Source organism: Equus przewalskii, chromosome 6 (assembly GCF_037783145.1).
Source record: "Equus przewalskii isolate Varuska chromosome 6, EquPr2, whole genome shotgun sequence".
NCBI classification, from domain to species: domain Eukaryota; kingdom Metazoa; phylum Chordata; class Mammalia; order Perissodactyla; family Equidae; genus Equus; species Equus przewalskii.
The window spans coordinates 75,199,441-75,216,286 of NC_091836.1; the positions used below are offsets into that span (position 1 = coordinate 75,199,441).

A 16,846-nucleotide genomic window follows, 5' to 3' on the forward strand; every position below is an offset into this window, starting at 1 on the left:
AGGTGTGGAGTTGTTGAATAATAGTAAAGATGTATTGCGAACTTCATAAGAAATATGCCAAAGAGTTTTTCGAAGTAGTTGTACATTTCACATATGTACTTGCAATGCATGAGAGTTTCAGTTATTCCACATATTCTTCAATAAATTCTAATGGGAATCACTTTCTCTTTCACCATTCAAAGAGTATTAAATGGAATCACTTTGGGATATTAATTTTCATTTCCCTGATGACTAATGGTGGGGAAAACCTTTTCATCTGCTATTGAACATTTGTTTGTCTTCTATTAGAAGTGTCTCTTCAGTCTTTTTCCCTTTTTTAATTGGTTTGTCCCTATTCTTATTGTTAACTTTTAATTCTATTTCATTTTATTCTCATCACACTTGTCATTATCTGGGATAATTCTTTTTAAAGATTGGCACCTGAGCTAACACCTGTTGTCAGTGTTCCTTTTTTTTGCCTTCTTCCTGAAGCCCCCTAGTATGTAGTTGCATATTCTAGATATAGGTCCATCTGGTTGAGCTGGGATAATTTAGTTGTGTTTTGCATGCTTATTGTCTTTCTTCCTAATGTAGAATGTAAGCATTATGAATAAAAGAACAGTATTTTTTTTTTAAAGATTTTTTTTATTTTTTCCTTTTTCTCCCCAAAGCCCCCGGTACATAGTTGTATATTCTTCGTTGTGGGTTCTTCTAGTTGTGGCATGTGGGACACTGCCTCAGCGTGGTTTGATGAGCAGTGCCATGTCCGCGCCCAGGATTCGAACGAATGAAACACTGGGCCGCCTGCAGCAGAGCGCGCGAACTTAACCACTCGGCCACGGGGCCAGCCCCAAAAGAACAGTATTTTTAATCATCACCATATACTTTAGTTATGCCCATATCTAACACCACCTACAAAGTAAATGATAAATGTTAAATAAATATTTGAAACATTTATGTATCAGAAAAACTTAAAGGACCCAAGACATCCAGCCTTTCCAGTAGAAAAGCATTGTGTTCTTCTAAGAACTAAATTTTACCTGTCTAATTAAATGGATATCTTGTTATCATAACTTAAGTATATGCTGCAAACTCATTTCAATTATTTTAATATTTAATTTTTTATTTAATATTTTAGTTGTAAAAATGTTATTTCTTAGAATCTGAATGTTCACATTTGTATATTTAAAGGCTATAATAGACCTATAGAAAAAGTATTTTGATTTTGTTCACTCTACTCCTTCGAAATATGTTTAACATCCAGAAAATTCAATTTTGCTTTCATCCATTAACAATTTCTACTATTTGAGAACTTTCCTGCTGCACTATAGATTTTCATTTCTAAGACTTTGCTAAATGTCTCTTAGCCGGGAAAGTGAGTACTCCAAATGGAAATGAGTGTCAGAGTGATGTCACCACGGCTGTAGTTTTTAAGTAGCATAGCAGAAAATACATAAGAAAACCGCATTTATCACCAAGTGCATGTTCTGGGGGCTGTAACATGAGGGGCATGACTGGAAACAGCAGGCTGTGCTGACAGACATCCCAAGAAAGCTAAATTTCTTGGAAATTTCATCAATCTCTAGAGCTGTTAACAAAAGAGTTTATACAAAGTTATCAACACTGCAAGACTCAAAAGGAGTAGCTCTGCTGCTTTGTGCTAATTGCTGTGTTAAGCATTAGACATTGATCACTTGGGCTGAGATCCCTGTCTGTGAAGTATTAGCATGCTTCAAGCCAATCTAAAAGGATGCAACTAGGTTATTGTTTCAAAATATTGGGGCTACTAAAAAGTGGGTCTTGGCACATAGTCCCCATTTTTGCTAGCTGAATATTTTCATCAGGGGCAACTCTCATGCTCACTAAGTATTTGTATGAGAATAAGATTCTCAATAATTTCACTTCAGAACATAGCTAAATGAGCAGAATCCACATCAGCATACCTGCATTAAGTGGAGTGCTTCTTTAGCACAAAGAAAATATACTCTCAATATCCGAGCATAGGCTGATATGTGATCTGTTGCTCTTTTTCTTGTGTTTATGTGATTACCCAATCCTTCCCCAACTGTGTGACTTTATTTTTGTAGCTAGGTGCAATTAAATAACACTCAAGTCCTACTTTGCTGATGGTTGTTATACCCCATTTAGATGTCTTCAAATATCCCTCTTCTAAACATGGAATTCATTGGATTATTTAATCTCAAATGAGAATATTATTTCCCCTTTTCAAATGCTGTGCTTTTATGAGAGTAGAACCTATAAAAGAGATTTCTTAAAGTGAATTTGGGGTTCATTTCCTACTAAAAGTAAGAAAATAAAAGCAACAATGTGTTCATAAATAGCAAATAAACACTGAAAAAAAGGGAAGTGAAATGAACAAATTTGCCTTGGACAATCTTTAATGATCATCTAAAAGTTTTAAATTTCAATGTGATTAAATTTTACTTTCACAAATAAAACAAAGCATTTATGCCTTTAAGAATTATATTGTCTTTAATGTAAATTGATTTTAGGACTCTGTATGTCAATGAGAAGTAAACTCCTGCTTCTGACGTGGAAACCTTAGGAGAGAGAATCTAATGAGAAGCAAATTCCCATCCATGGTGGCAAGAGAGCAGGAAGAGCAGCACATAAGGAGTTTAACACTTCTGTCATCTTATGTTCTGCTTATCCAGATGACACTTAGGGTCTGAGTGTGACTTCTCAGATTTTCCACTGATACCTGAACTGCTGGAATTGAGGGAAAACAGCCAAGCCATGATCTAAGAGTAAACATAAGCATAATTTGTGAATAATGACCGCTATCCCAAGAGAGAACATTTACACATTGAAACCAAGGGAGGAATTTAGAGGACGTGAGTAATATGGGTAGTTGACATCACTACACTTTTCTTTGTACTGTGTGGGCCCAATAAAACCAGGCTCTTTTAAAAGCGCAATGTTGAGTCCTTATTTAGATCTCAGCCTAGAATGGTAGCTTAGAAAGGAAAGGAATATAACAGGTGTGCTAGACAGAATAATGCACACCCTAAAATATGTCCATGCCCTAGTCTCATAGACCATATCCAACCTGCATATTTTGTTTGAACTGCTTAATATTTTATAATAAATTTTAACACCACTGGACAGGCAAGAGTGTAAACAAGTAGAGAGTATTCATAACTCCCTGTATAACACATTTGTGAGATTTTCTTTTCCCTGAAGACATTTGATTTGTCATCTCTGAGATAGGCTCCTTTCTCTACCTCTTACTTCTTTATTTCCCTGAGGATCCTTTGAGAAGATACAGAGATTCATTCACTGCTGTGATATTCATCCCAGTATAGCTCTCTAGAGGTTGTAAATATTTTGAACATGGAAAAGAACAAAATGATATTGTCTTAATCCCAGTAGAGATCCTGTGGTTCCTAAAGTCATGTGCATAGAATTTTTAGTGCTTTATAAACTCCTTGATGCCAAAAGTACTAGTCTTCAAGAACAATGGGAGCTTCACTAATATTCTGCCTGATGATAATCTCTACTTGATTCAATAGGAACTTTATATTCACGTATTTCAGAACTGATGTCAACACCTACACTCTTCAACTAAAATAAACAAACTCTCTCTTGCTATATTCCACATCTCAGCGAATAGCCCCAATATTCACCCATTTCCCCAAGATAGAATCCTAAAAGTTAAACATTACTTATTACTCCATTTCATCCCTCAAATCACATCAGTCTTCTCTGCCAATTCAGTTTATATGCCATCACTTCACCATCTCCATTACCACTTGTTTAAATCAGGCTAGCATCATCTCTCACTCAGCTTACTTCAAACCCTAACCTGCCCCTTCAATACATTCTTCATTGTGACATTACAAAAGTTCCTCTAAAATGTAAGCACATATTACACCATTCCTAGGACTGTAGCAGAGCATCAAGTTTGGGATGTATCTTGGTCAGAAAAACAAGATATCAAGAAGGTGGTGTGTTCTGCATTTGGGAGCTCTTAAAATCTTTTATCACTTTCCATCCCAGGGACTTCTGCTGAGTTTTAAGGCAGAGAATTGATGCCATGTCTCTCCATGACCTGAAAGAATGGCATGAATGAGATTGGAGTCTTAACACAGTGTGAGAAAATTGGCCAGAAATCATGAAGATGTCCCATCACAACACCAATCAATTCCATGCTTCCTCCCTTGTCTTTCTTGGGATTCCAGGCCTGGAAAATTTTCACATCTTGATTGGTTTCCCCTTTTGTGCTGTATATCTGATTGCCCTCCCGGGGGACATTATAATCCTCTTTATAATTCAGTCCAAGCCTAGTCTCCACCATCCCATGTTTTACTTCCTGGGAATATTGGCCTGTTTTGATCTAAGCCTGTCCATTGGCACTATCCCCAAGATGCTGGGCATTGTCTGGCTCAATGTCAAGAAAATACTGTTAGGTTCCTGCCTTGCACAAATGTTTATGATTCATCTGTGCACAGGCCAGAGTCTGGGGTCCTGAAAGTCATGGCCTTTGACTGCTATGTTGCCATCTGCAATCCCCTAAGATATACCATGATCCTCATTGACAAGGTGGTGGCCATTCTAGGTACAGTCATTATAGTGAAATCTTTTATCTCTGTTATCTCTTTTGTGTTTCTCATCTTGCTTTTGTCATCTGTGGTGCCTATATCATCCCTCACACCTGCTGTGAGCATATGGGCATTGCCCGTCTTTCCTATGCCAGTATCAGGGTCAATTATTTATTTGGGATGGTTGGCTTTTCTGTAGGATTCTTGACCTCACTGTAATTGCTTTCTCCTATGTGAAGATACTCTACGCAGTGCTCCACTTACCATGATGGAATACCTGATTCAAAGCTCTCAATACCTGTGGTTCCCATGTCTGTGTCATGTTCATCTTCTACATCCCAACATTTTTCTCTTTTCTGACACACTCATTTGGTCATAGCATCCCTGGCTATATTCATATATTTCTGGCCAATCTCTCTATGCTCATTCCACCTGCACTCAACCCTATTATCCATGGGGTCAAGGCAAAGCAGATCTGGGAACAAGTCCTAAGAATTATTAACCCTAAAGATATTTGATCCTCAACTGCCCCAATCATGATACTATATGTGACATTATGATACATATATAAATATACATATGTTTGTATATATATATATATATACATACATACATACATACATATGTGTGTTTGTGTGTGTATTTGTGTGTAGATTCAGCTAGAAGGAGAAACCAAGGTCCAATGAAGAGCTTCTAGTCTAAACACTCTCAGACACTATTGCATTACACCTGTGCTTTAGCCCTACTGATTTTCAAGTCTTGCTAATTCTCTCTTTGCGCAAAGTTGATGGCCGGATGCACTGCTCAGAACTGTCTCAGTCTTTGTTTCTCCCATAACTAAGGCTGTAATGTGGCAATGGTGCATTTTTAATTTTCACATAGTAAGCTGATTAATTCATTACTTAGGAAGAGCTTTTTCCTCTCCCTTTTAGCTGGTCATAGAGATTCTCCTTGACACCATAAATGTGCGACGAAGGAAAAACATTCATGCAAATGAAGTAGGCAAAAATGAGGTCTGGGACAACTGATTATGTAACTTGTACCCTCTGTAGTTGCTCTAGGCAACTCCAAAAATACTATTCTCTTGTTAAGATGGGTTGCTTCTACGCCTGTACGACCTTCTTATGTCTTGATTCAGATGATTGGAGCTGTGTTTTGAATGGTGGCTGGTGCTCTGCTTCATTCTTTACTGCAGACTTCATGGATTTATGCTTAGACTCACAATTTATCAGAGAAAATTATCCAGTTTCTTTATCTACTATTAATACCAGGAGTAGCATTGTATCTCCCAAATCCTATAGTTTGAGAATCAGGGCTGCCTGAAATTCAGCTTAAACTTGTGGCAGAGTTCTATCTTGATCTTGGTCCCAAACAAACCTGTCAGCCTTCCTTGTCACCTAGTGAATGGATCAAACTAGAATTCTTAAGGGTATTATATGCTGTTTCCAAAATCCAAAGAAGCTCCTTTCTTAGTGGCAGGAGGTGCAAGGAAGAATATTTTGTCCTTTAACATGGGGATGATGTCTGAACATGCTCCAAACCATTGGAAATGTGAAAACGTCCTTAATGTGACAAACTCCTGAATCTTTGTGGTATTTATCTTCCACCATGTCATGTGCACGTGTTCTGTGAGAGAATCCGGGGCACTTGACACTTTCTGTTTAACCACTCTGATTACTATATGGAGTGTCAAAGTGCTCTAAGTTCTTTCAGTCTATATTGTGACAAAGAGCAAAAAAGTTAATATAGCCTAGAGAAAGTTCTTGAATGTGCACTGGTGCTCACTTCAGTTGACAAAAATCATTCACTGTAATTCTTCACATTAACTAAAACAATTTTGGGAAACCAAATAAAGTCCAATTAACCCTACCAGATATTAATATATTTCATAAAGCAATTGTAACAAAAACATTGTAGAACTGATTCAAAAATGATCAGATACACCAACTTAGATAATGATTTGGACAACAACAGATTTTTGTGCATGAAAATGTACAGGATGTCTTAGTTGACAAAACAAATCAGTACTGTAAATATCCATGATTTAGTAAATTGTGGTGATAAAATGGGCTCCCCATTTTCAGAAAATAAAGTTGGCTGCATATTTTAGAATATCCATAGATATAATATCCAAAATATTTAACAACTACTATAGCATACACACTAAGTGATCAGAGTAAATCAGTATCTTCCTAATTAAAGGCATCTGCCTGCCAAAAATTTAACCATTAATTGCTTATCTTAAATAGTTAGGAGACATCAGGGCAATGATGGGGATAGTCACCCACAGATATCAGAACAGCAGCTTTTTATCAACTTCAATATCTTAATGACTAAAATGACTATACCAGAGTAAACAAATGAATATCAGCCCCACGATATACAACATAAACCATAAATAAAGACATAAAAATAAAAGATAAGATTCAAGAGCTCATATAAAATACAGAATAATTACTTTGTGACCTTGAGGTGGGGAAAGAGTTCTTGAACAAAAGTCCAACAGTAGAAACTATTAGGAGAGATCTGCCTGGAGCTGTCTACATAAAAGTTGCAGATTTCTATTTAACGAAAACATTATTTTCAAAAATAGCCAAATGTGTAACAGATTGGAAGAGGATATTAACAATGTCTAAAATAGAATTAAATGTTCTAAAACTTAAATTTGAAAATATACAAGGCTCTGATGTGAGTCATCAAGAAAAAAGAAGAGCAAGAATGGATAAAAAGTATAAGTAGGTAACTCAGAGAAAGGAAAACCAGAATGAATAAAAAGTTTATTTAAGAAACATTCAGCAATCAGGAAAACTAAATTAAAACAATGAGGACTATTTTTAACCAGTATATCTGTTAAAAAAAAAAAAAGCTGTATAATATCTAATGCTGCTGTGCATATAAGAAATCAAGAAACTTAACGTAATTCTGTTAGGAGTGCATAGGTATCCTAGAGAAATCTAGTGTAGTTAGTGAAAAGTAAGTTTGTACTCTGTGATTCAGTAATCCTGCTCCTAGGCAAATACCATAGAGAAACGTTCACACAACCATTTTAAAAAATGACAAATGACAGTATTCTTTCTAATGTATTAACAGAAAGATCCCAAACTAAATGTTGCCTGTATTAATAAAAAATTATATATATACAATAGAATACTATTCAGAGTTAAAAGAATAAATTAGATTTAGATGTTGTACCCTGGATAGATTTTTTTTAGAGAGTGCTTAAGGAACAAGATGAGATTTATAATATAATACACTATATAAAAATTACTGTATGATTTCACCCATATGTGAAAGATAAACAAACACATAGATATGGCTAACAGAATGGTGGTTACCAGAGGGGAAGGGAGCAGGAGATGGGTAAAAGGGGTAAAGGGGCAATATGTATGATGACAGATGGGAACTAGACTTTTGGTGGTAAACACAATGCAGTCTATACAGAAGCTGAAATATAATGATGTACATCTGAAATTTACACAATGATATAAACCAATGAGATCCAATAAAACAATAAAAACTAAAAAAAATACTGTTCAATACTGAGAAAAACTCTTTCTTATGGATAACCTAGAGATGAATAAACATATTGACAGAGGTGATGTCAGCATCATGATAGAGAGTTGTTTCCTTTGTCTCTCCCCTCCAAATTACAACCAATCAGGCATTCATTGACCAACGCAAATCCCTCCACAGCACAACGGGATGCATAAGAGAGCCATGCACCTAGTCATCTGAAGGTGGGTGGCCTGGACCCCAAGAAGGCAGCGGAGCATCCTTTTCCACCTCCCCAGGTGGCAACAATCCAGTGGGTCACATGACCATGAGGGGAGGCCACAGGAACAGAAAAAAACAGTCCCTTCTCCCCCCTAAGTTGTGGCAGATGGAACCTGTGACAAGAGGCTTCAGGAACCACAGCAGAACCAGTGACACAGCCCCCAGTGGTGGCACCCCTACACCAACTCAACCTGCAGTGGGGGCTGCATACAAGTCCCTAGGTCCCCAGGCCTCTGGCAGTGACAGGGTCATCCATGAGCCCAGCACCATTGGCAGCTGTGCTACTAGCACCCCCAGACAACCTGGGAGCAGTAACACATGAGGTAACAGCATCTGCCTATGGAGAGCTCAGAGAGAGTCAGTGGAGGAACACAAGACCCAGGTGACCCCATAAGCAGCAGAAGTGTTTGCAGCCTGGTGATATCTGAGACTGCAGCAATATCATAAGCAGCAAAGCACCAGCAAACTCAGAGGCACAAGGCAGCACAAGGGGGGTGCTGACAGTGCCTCTAACAGAGGCAGTGGAAGGTGGAAAGCATAGGCTCTCAAATACAACCAGAAGCAGACCAGAACCAAGTAACCAAAGCTATACCCAAATAAGAGAAGGTGATTACTACCACACATACACTGGCAGAAGATCAGTTCTTCAAACACTGTGAAGAACCAAAGTAACATGGCAGAACAGAATGAGAATGATGACAATCCTCAAGAAACAAGACTTGAAGTCACAGAACATTACAATCTAACTGACAGAGAATTCAAAAGATCTGTCATAAAGAAACTCAATGAGTTACAAGAAAACTCAGAAAGACAGTTCAACGAGCTCAGGAATAAAATTAATGAACAGAAGGAGTACATCATTGAAGAGACTGAAACTCTAAAAAAAAAAAATCCCAGAAATTCGGGAGATGAAGAGCAAGATTAATGAGATGAAAAATAAAGTAGAAAGCATTGAAAATAGAGTAGACCATATAGAGGAGAACATTAGCGAGCCAGAAGATAGAAACCTAGAAAGGATTCAGATGGAGGAGAGAGAACTAAGATTTTTTAAAAATTAAGAAATTCCTTGAGAAATCTCCCACTCAATTAGGAAAAACAACATAAAGATTATAGGTGTCCTAGAAGGAGAAACACGAGACAAAGGAACAGAGACTTTTTCAAGCAAATAATAGTGGAGAACTTCCCAAACCTGGGGAAGGAACTGAACATGCAAGTACATTAAGCCAATAGAACTCCTAATTACCTCAATGAAAAAAAGACCTTCTCCAAGGCATATAATATTAAAACTGCCAAAAGTCAATGTAAAAGAAAAAATATTAAGGATAGCAAGAGAGAAGAAAATAACCTACAAAGCAACTCCTGTCAAGTTTTGAGCAAATTTCTCAGCAGAAACTCTACAGACTAATAGAAAGTAGAATGATATATTCAAAATGCTGAAAGACAGAAACTATAAGCCAAGAATACTTTATCCAGTAAAGTTATCCTTCAGATATGATGGAGAAATAAAAAACTTTCCCAGACAAACTAAAGCTGAGGGAATTCATCACCACTAGACAAGCCTTACAAGAAATGTTGAAAGGAGTCCTCCTACCCAAAACAACAAGGTAAAAGTTTACAAAGCTTGCCACAAGGAGATAAATAAATGGACAGAATTGCAGCACTATATCACAATAGATTAGTAAGCATTTAAATATAACATAAAAGTTAAAGGGAAAGAAAGTATCAAAAAACAATAACAACTTCAATTTGCTCAGAAACTCACAACACAAAAAAGAATAACTTGTGAAAGCAATAGCATAGAAGGGGAAGAGGAAAAAGGCAGAACCTTCATATGCTAATGGAGATAAGAGGATATCAGAAAAATGGCTATCTCACCTATGAGATATTTTATACAAACCTCATGGTAACCACAAAGAAAAAATCAGAGCAGTCACAAATCATAAAGAGAAAACTGAGAAAAACATCACAGAAAACAACCAAACTGAAATGGCTGACAGAAATACAAGGAAAAAGAAAAACTAGAAATATAGAACACCAGAAAAAACAAAAGATAAAATAGAAGTATTAAGCCCTCAAAAATCATAATCACTCTAAATGTAAATGGATTGAATTCGCCAATCAAAAGACACAAAGTGACTGCTTGGATAAAAAAACAAGACCCAATATGCTGCCTCCAGGAAATATATCTCAGCTCTAAAGACAAATATAGGTTCAGAGTGAAGGTATGGAAGATGATACTTCAAGAAAATGGCAAGCAAAGGAAAGCAGGTGTAGCCATATTTATATCAGACAAAGCACTTTAAGACAAAAAAGAAAATAAGAGACAAAGATGGGCATTATATAATGATAAAAAGGACTTTCCATCAAGAAGGCACAATACTTACTAATATATATGCACCTTACACAGCAGAACCAAGGTATACAAAACAACTATTAACAGCCCTAAAGGGAGAAATTGACAACAACCTAATAACAGTAGGGGACTTTAACACACCACTTGCATCAATGGATAGATCATTCAGACTAAGTCAACAAGGAACAGTGGCCTTAAATGAAACACTAGACCTGATGGACTTAATAGTTACATATAGAACATTCCATCCCAAAATAGCAGAATACACATTCCTCTCAAATGCACATGGAACATTCTCAAAGATAGACCACATGTTTGGAAACAAAGAAATTCTCAATAAGTTTAAGAAGATCTAAAGCATGTCAAATATCTTTTCTGACCACAGTGATATGAAACTACAAACCAACTACAAGAAAAAAGCTGGAAAATTCGCAAATATGTAGAGACTAAACAACATGCTACTGAACAACTATTGATCAATGAAGAAATCAAAGGAGAAATCAAAAAATACCTGGAGACAAATGCTTGAAAACACATACCAAAATGTATGGAATGCAGCTAAAGTGGTACTAAGAGGGAAATTTATAGCAATACAGGCCTCCCTCAAAAAACAAGAAAAATTTCAAACAAACAATCTTACTCTATGCCTAAAATAACTAGAAAAAGAACAACAAACAGAGCCCAAAGTCAGTAGAAGGAAGGAAATAATAAGAATCAGAGCAGAAATAAATGAAAAAAAGACTAAAAAAAAAACAATAGAAAGGATCAATGAAACTAAGAGCTAATTCTCTGAGAAGATAAACAAAATTGATAAACCACTAGCCAGACTCACTAAGAAAAAGAGAAGACTCAAATAAATAAATTTAGATAAGAGAGAGGAGAAATTACAAGACACACCACAGAAATACAAAGGATTATAAGAGAATACCATGAAAAGCTATGTCAAACAATTGGATGATGTAGAAGAAATGGATAAATTCTTAGAGTCATACAACTTCCCAAAACAGAATCAAGAAGAAATAGAAAATCTGAATACACCAATCATAAGTAAAGAGAGTGAAGGAGTAATCAAAACCTACCAAAAAACGAAAGTCCAGGACCAAATAGCTTATCTGCTGAATTCTACCAAACATTCAAAGAAGATTTAATACCGATCCTTCTCAAACTCTTCTGAAAAATTGAAGAGGATGAGTTGCTTTGTAACTCATTTTACAAAGCCAATATCACCCTGATATGAAAAGCAGACAAGGACAACACATAAAACAAAAATTACAGGCCAATATTGCTGATGAACATAGATGTAAAAATCCTCAAGAAAATATTCACAAATAAAATACAGTAATACATTAAAAGGATCATATACTGCTATCAAGTGAGATTTATTCCAAAGATGCAGGAATGGTTCAACATCTGCAAATCAGTCAATGTAATACACCACCTTAACAAAATGAAGAATAAAAATTACATGATCATCTCAAGAGATACAGAGAAAGCATTTGAAAAGATACAGCATTCATTTATGATAAAAACTCTCAGTAAAATGGGTTTCAAAGGAAAGTACCTCAACATAATAAAAGCTATATGTGGCAAATCCACAACTAAAATCATACACAACGGTGAAAAACTGAAAGATATTTCTCTGAGAAGAGGAAAAAGACAAGGATGCCCACTGTCACCACCCTTATTCAACATAGTACTGGAGGTTTTAGCAGAGCAATTAGTCAAGAAAAAGAAATAAAAGGTATCCAAACTGGAAAGGAAGAAGTAAAACTGTCACTATTGGTGGATGATATGATTCTATATAGAGAAAATCCTAAAGGATGCACCAGGAAACTATTAGAAATAATCAAGAAATACAGTGAAAAGTTTCAGAGTACAAAAGAAACATATAAAAATCGTTTGCATTTCTATATACTAAAAATGAACTAGGAGAAAAAAATCAAGAATACAATCCTATTTGCATTCACAATAAAAAAAATAAAATACTTAGGAATAAGTTTAACCAAGGAGGTGAAAGACCTATACACTGAAAACTAGAAGACATTGTTGAAAGAAATTGAAGAAGACATAATGAAATAGAAAGACATTCCATGCTCATACCTCAGAATAATAAACATAGATAAAATGTCCATATTATCTAAAGCAATCTACAGATTCAATGCAATCTCATTCAGAATCCCAATGACATTCTTCACAGAAATAGAACAAAGAATCCTAAAATTTATATGGAACAACAAAAGACCCCGAATAGCCAAAGCAATCTTGAGAAAAAACGACAAAGCTAGAAGTATCACACTCCCCGACGTCAATATACCACAAAACTATAGCAATCAAAACAGCACGGTACTGGCAGAAAAATGAACACTTAGATCAATGGAGCAGAATTGAAAGACCAAAAATAAAACCACTCATCTGTGTACAGCTAATCTTCTACAAAGGAGCCAAGAACATATAATGGAGAAAGGAAAGTCTCTTCAATAAATGGCATTGGGAAAACCGAATAGCCACATGCAAAAGAATGAAAGTAGATCATTATCTCACACCATACACAAAAATTAACTCAAAATGGATTAAATATCTGAATGTAAGACCTGAAATCATAAAACCCCTAGAAGAAAATACAAGCACTGTACTCTTTGACATTGGTCTTTGCAGTATCTTTTTGAATACCATATCTACTCAGGCAAGGAAACAAAAGAAAAAATAAACAAATAGGTGTACATCACACTAAAAAGCTCTGTCTGGCAAAGGAAACCATCAACAAAATAAAAAGACAACCCATCATCTGGAAGAAAATATTTGTGAATTATATATCTAGTAAGGAGTTAACCTCCAAATTATATAAAGAATTCACAGAACTCAACAACAGAAAAAATGAAAACCCCAATCAAAAAATGGGCAGACGATATGAACAGACATTTTTCCAAAGAAGGCATGCAAGTAACCAACAGGCACTTGAAAAGATGTCCAACATTGCTGATTATTAGGGAAATGCAAATCGAAACCACAAAAAAACATCCTACAATGAGATATCACCTCACATCAGAATGGCTGTAACTAACAAGACAAGAAATAACAAGAGTCAGAGAAGACGTGGAGAAAAGGGAAGCCTCATACACTGCTGGTGGGAATGCAAACTAGTGCAGCCACTATGGAAAACAACATGGAGATTTCTTTAAAAATTACAAATAGAAATACCATATGATCTAGCTATTCACTACAGTGTATTTATCGAAAGAGCATGAAATCAATAACTCAAAAAGATTTATGCACTCCTATGTTCATTGCAGCATTATTCACAATAGCCAAGACATGGAAGCAACCCAAGTCCCCAACAATGGATGAATAGATAAATAAGATGTGGTACGTATATACAATGAAACACTACTCAGCCATAAAAAAGACAAAATCATGCCATTTGTGACAACACAGATGGATCTTGAGTGTATTATGCTAAATTAAATAAGTCATACAGAGACAAATAAACACCATATGATTTCACTCATTTGTGCAAGATAAACAAACAAATAGATAAGGATAATGGATTGGTGGTTACCAGAGGGGGTGGTGGTCAGGGGAGGTTGAAGGGGTAAAGGGGTGCATACATATGGTATGGATAAAAACTAGAGTATTGGTTAACATGAGCAGTCTATACAGAAATGGAGATATAATAACATACAACTGAAATTTGCACAATGATATAAACCAAAATGACTTCAATAAAATAATTTGAAAAAATAAAAAAGGCAAACATATTAAAAGTGAGTCAAGAAGGACATCTATTAATTAAATCAGTTCTGTGCCTTTTGGAGGGGGCAGGAATTGGGATTGAGGTTGGGTGACGAAAGCAAAGTAAAATTAAATTTTGTTATTGTTATTAATAAATAAAAACATTAGCATAAGGCTAAACCAAGGTCATGATATTAGTGTACTATAATGTGAAGAGTGTGGGTACCTCAATTCAGGGCACCTGAGGTCCCAAAGGAAAATAAATAAAGAAATACTCCATTTTCCATAGAAATTATCAAGTTAAGATCAAATTACATTTTGATCAAATTTTTAAGACCAAATTTTTCCTGTAACAAAATTTTCTTTACATGGATATCATCTCTGGAAAACGGGTTTCATTGCTCTGTAAGTAAGAATTTTTGTTTCATTTCACTTTTATCACTATAATGTGATGGTTGAAAGCATGATAAGTGGTCATCTATCCATTGAACAAGGATAGAAAATACCTATCCACCACTAAGCATGTGCTTGAAGTCCTCAAGAACTTGTGAATGAACTTACTGCATCCTTGGAGGAAGATGCGAGTATACCTGCACATAAATGTGTGAACATACGGGTGTATATGGAAGTCCTTGATGTCCAGAGAAATGACTCACTGCAGATCATATAAACAATATAGTGTCTCATAGGGCTGGGCTCCCAAAGACGTCTTTTCTCAGGCTGAGAAGCAACCATTCTCTTCTTTAACCGCATGCCTATGTGTCCCAGGAGAGCCTTGGGAGCTTGCCATTCTTGGTTTCCACCTCCCTCTCAAGGGAATAGAAAAGGACAGGTTCCCCCATGGAAGGGTCCTTGAGGCCACTCAGGTTAAAACAGTCTCAGCTATATTAGTCAGAGCTCCAACATCAGTGGAGCCAGAACCCATGCTACTGCATCCTCTGAAAGTGAGTCTGAGAAGGAAAACCTGGAGAGGGGCCTGAGGGCCATGAATACCAAGATGTGCCAAAAGGCAGGGGACCCTATCTCTTAAGTCCTGATGTGTATCCCAGTCCTTTCCTGGGTCAAGGGTGCTTAAGTGGTCTGAACAGGGGTAGTAGAGACTGTGTCCTCTGTAACAAGAGGACCCTTCTTAACTGCCTTGACCATGTCTGGGGTCTTTATGTACCAGGGATATACCTAAGCTGGAGCTTGTCTGTGGAAAATTAACTAATGTCTTGGGATAGCTGAAAAGTAGAACCCAGTAGAATAAATTAGGTGTTTTTAGTCTGAGGTCTGGAAATCTAGAAACCCAGATCTAGAACAAATCTATATATAAATACCTGATTCATTGGGGGAGGAATTAACTCACTCTATGTAGCGACAGAGATCGGAAAACAAAGATGTGTATGAGGGTGAGGAGAGAAAGAATAACATATCTCAACCTAAAGAATTTCTAAAAGCTGAAATGCTAATATTAGAAGATCTGCCAAAAAAAGTAATTTCCTTTATGTCTCTGGATTCAGTCCATAAGATTGAAGGATAGACTGGTGGGAATGTTTCACAAGTGTATCCAAACACCATGATGCTAAGCTATCCTTTTCATCCACTCCAAATTTCAAAGTCTCTGCTTCCTGGGTGCTGTGACATAGTTCCATCCTGGAGCACAGGAACAGGGGGAGTTAGTTCTCTGCATTGGTCTCCAGCTTCAATTGCCTTCCTCAGCCTGCCCCTGATGGGGGCAAGAAATTATTAGCTTTGGGACCTTGGTCCTACTCTTGTGATAGACTGTCCCTGATTGCTGAGGAAGCTTCAAAAAGGAAGAGAAAAAGATATATATATATCCAAATACTTTAGCCCTAGAGTTCAGTAGATACTAACTTCTTGTGGAAAAAAGTATTGGTTGAAGGAAAAATAGAAAGAAGGAGGAAAAAAAACCAAGACGGAAAAAAAAAGAAAGAATGGAAAATTCTTCCTTTGTGCTCTCCAGAAATGCTATCCTAGTGCTGGAAATAATCTTTCCAAGACTATTCAGGAAATAAAAAAATATTCTATTTTTTCTAGATTTCCTTATGGATCCTCTTTTCCTGCAGAAGAGGCACTTCTGTGTGGCTGGATCCTCCAGAAATCAAGCAGGGATCCTTAATCCAGTTTAATTATGGTGCGATTTGGGGCTGTGCTAAGAATAAAAGCACTATAATATTACTACAGAATGTGTGAGACGAGGAAGAGCTGAAATGTACAAGACCTGATGGAAGGAAGCAGTGTTAGAAACTGACACTGCAATTTGCATGTGTTGGGACAAACTTAACTGGTAAAATAGCAATTCTGCTTTGTGTACTGTGTCTCATTGACATAAATGAGATAACTTTAAAACCACTTTGAAATTTACGAAGGCATTGTTAACATATGCTATGCTGATTTGTATGTGTGTGTGTGAGATTCGCCCTGAGCTAACATCCATTCCCCGTCT

The 16,846-nt window shown here is 36.4% G+C and overlaps 1 pseudogene; it reads left to right on the top strand.

Annotated features, from left to right (window-relative positions):
- Positions 1-4,120: 4,120 nt before the first annotated feature.
- On the top strand, positions 4,121-5,059 carry LOC139084272 (olfactory receptor 52E5-like; annotated as a pseudogene).
- The last annotated feature ends 11,787 nt before the right edge of the window (positions 5,060-16,846 follow it).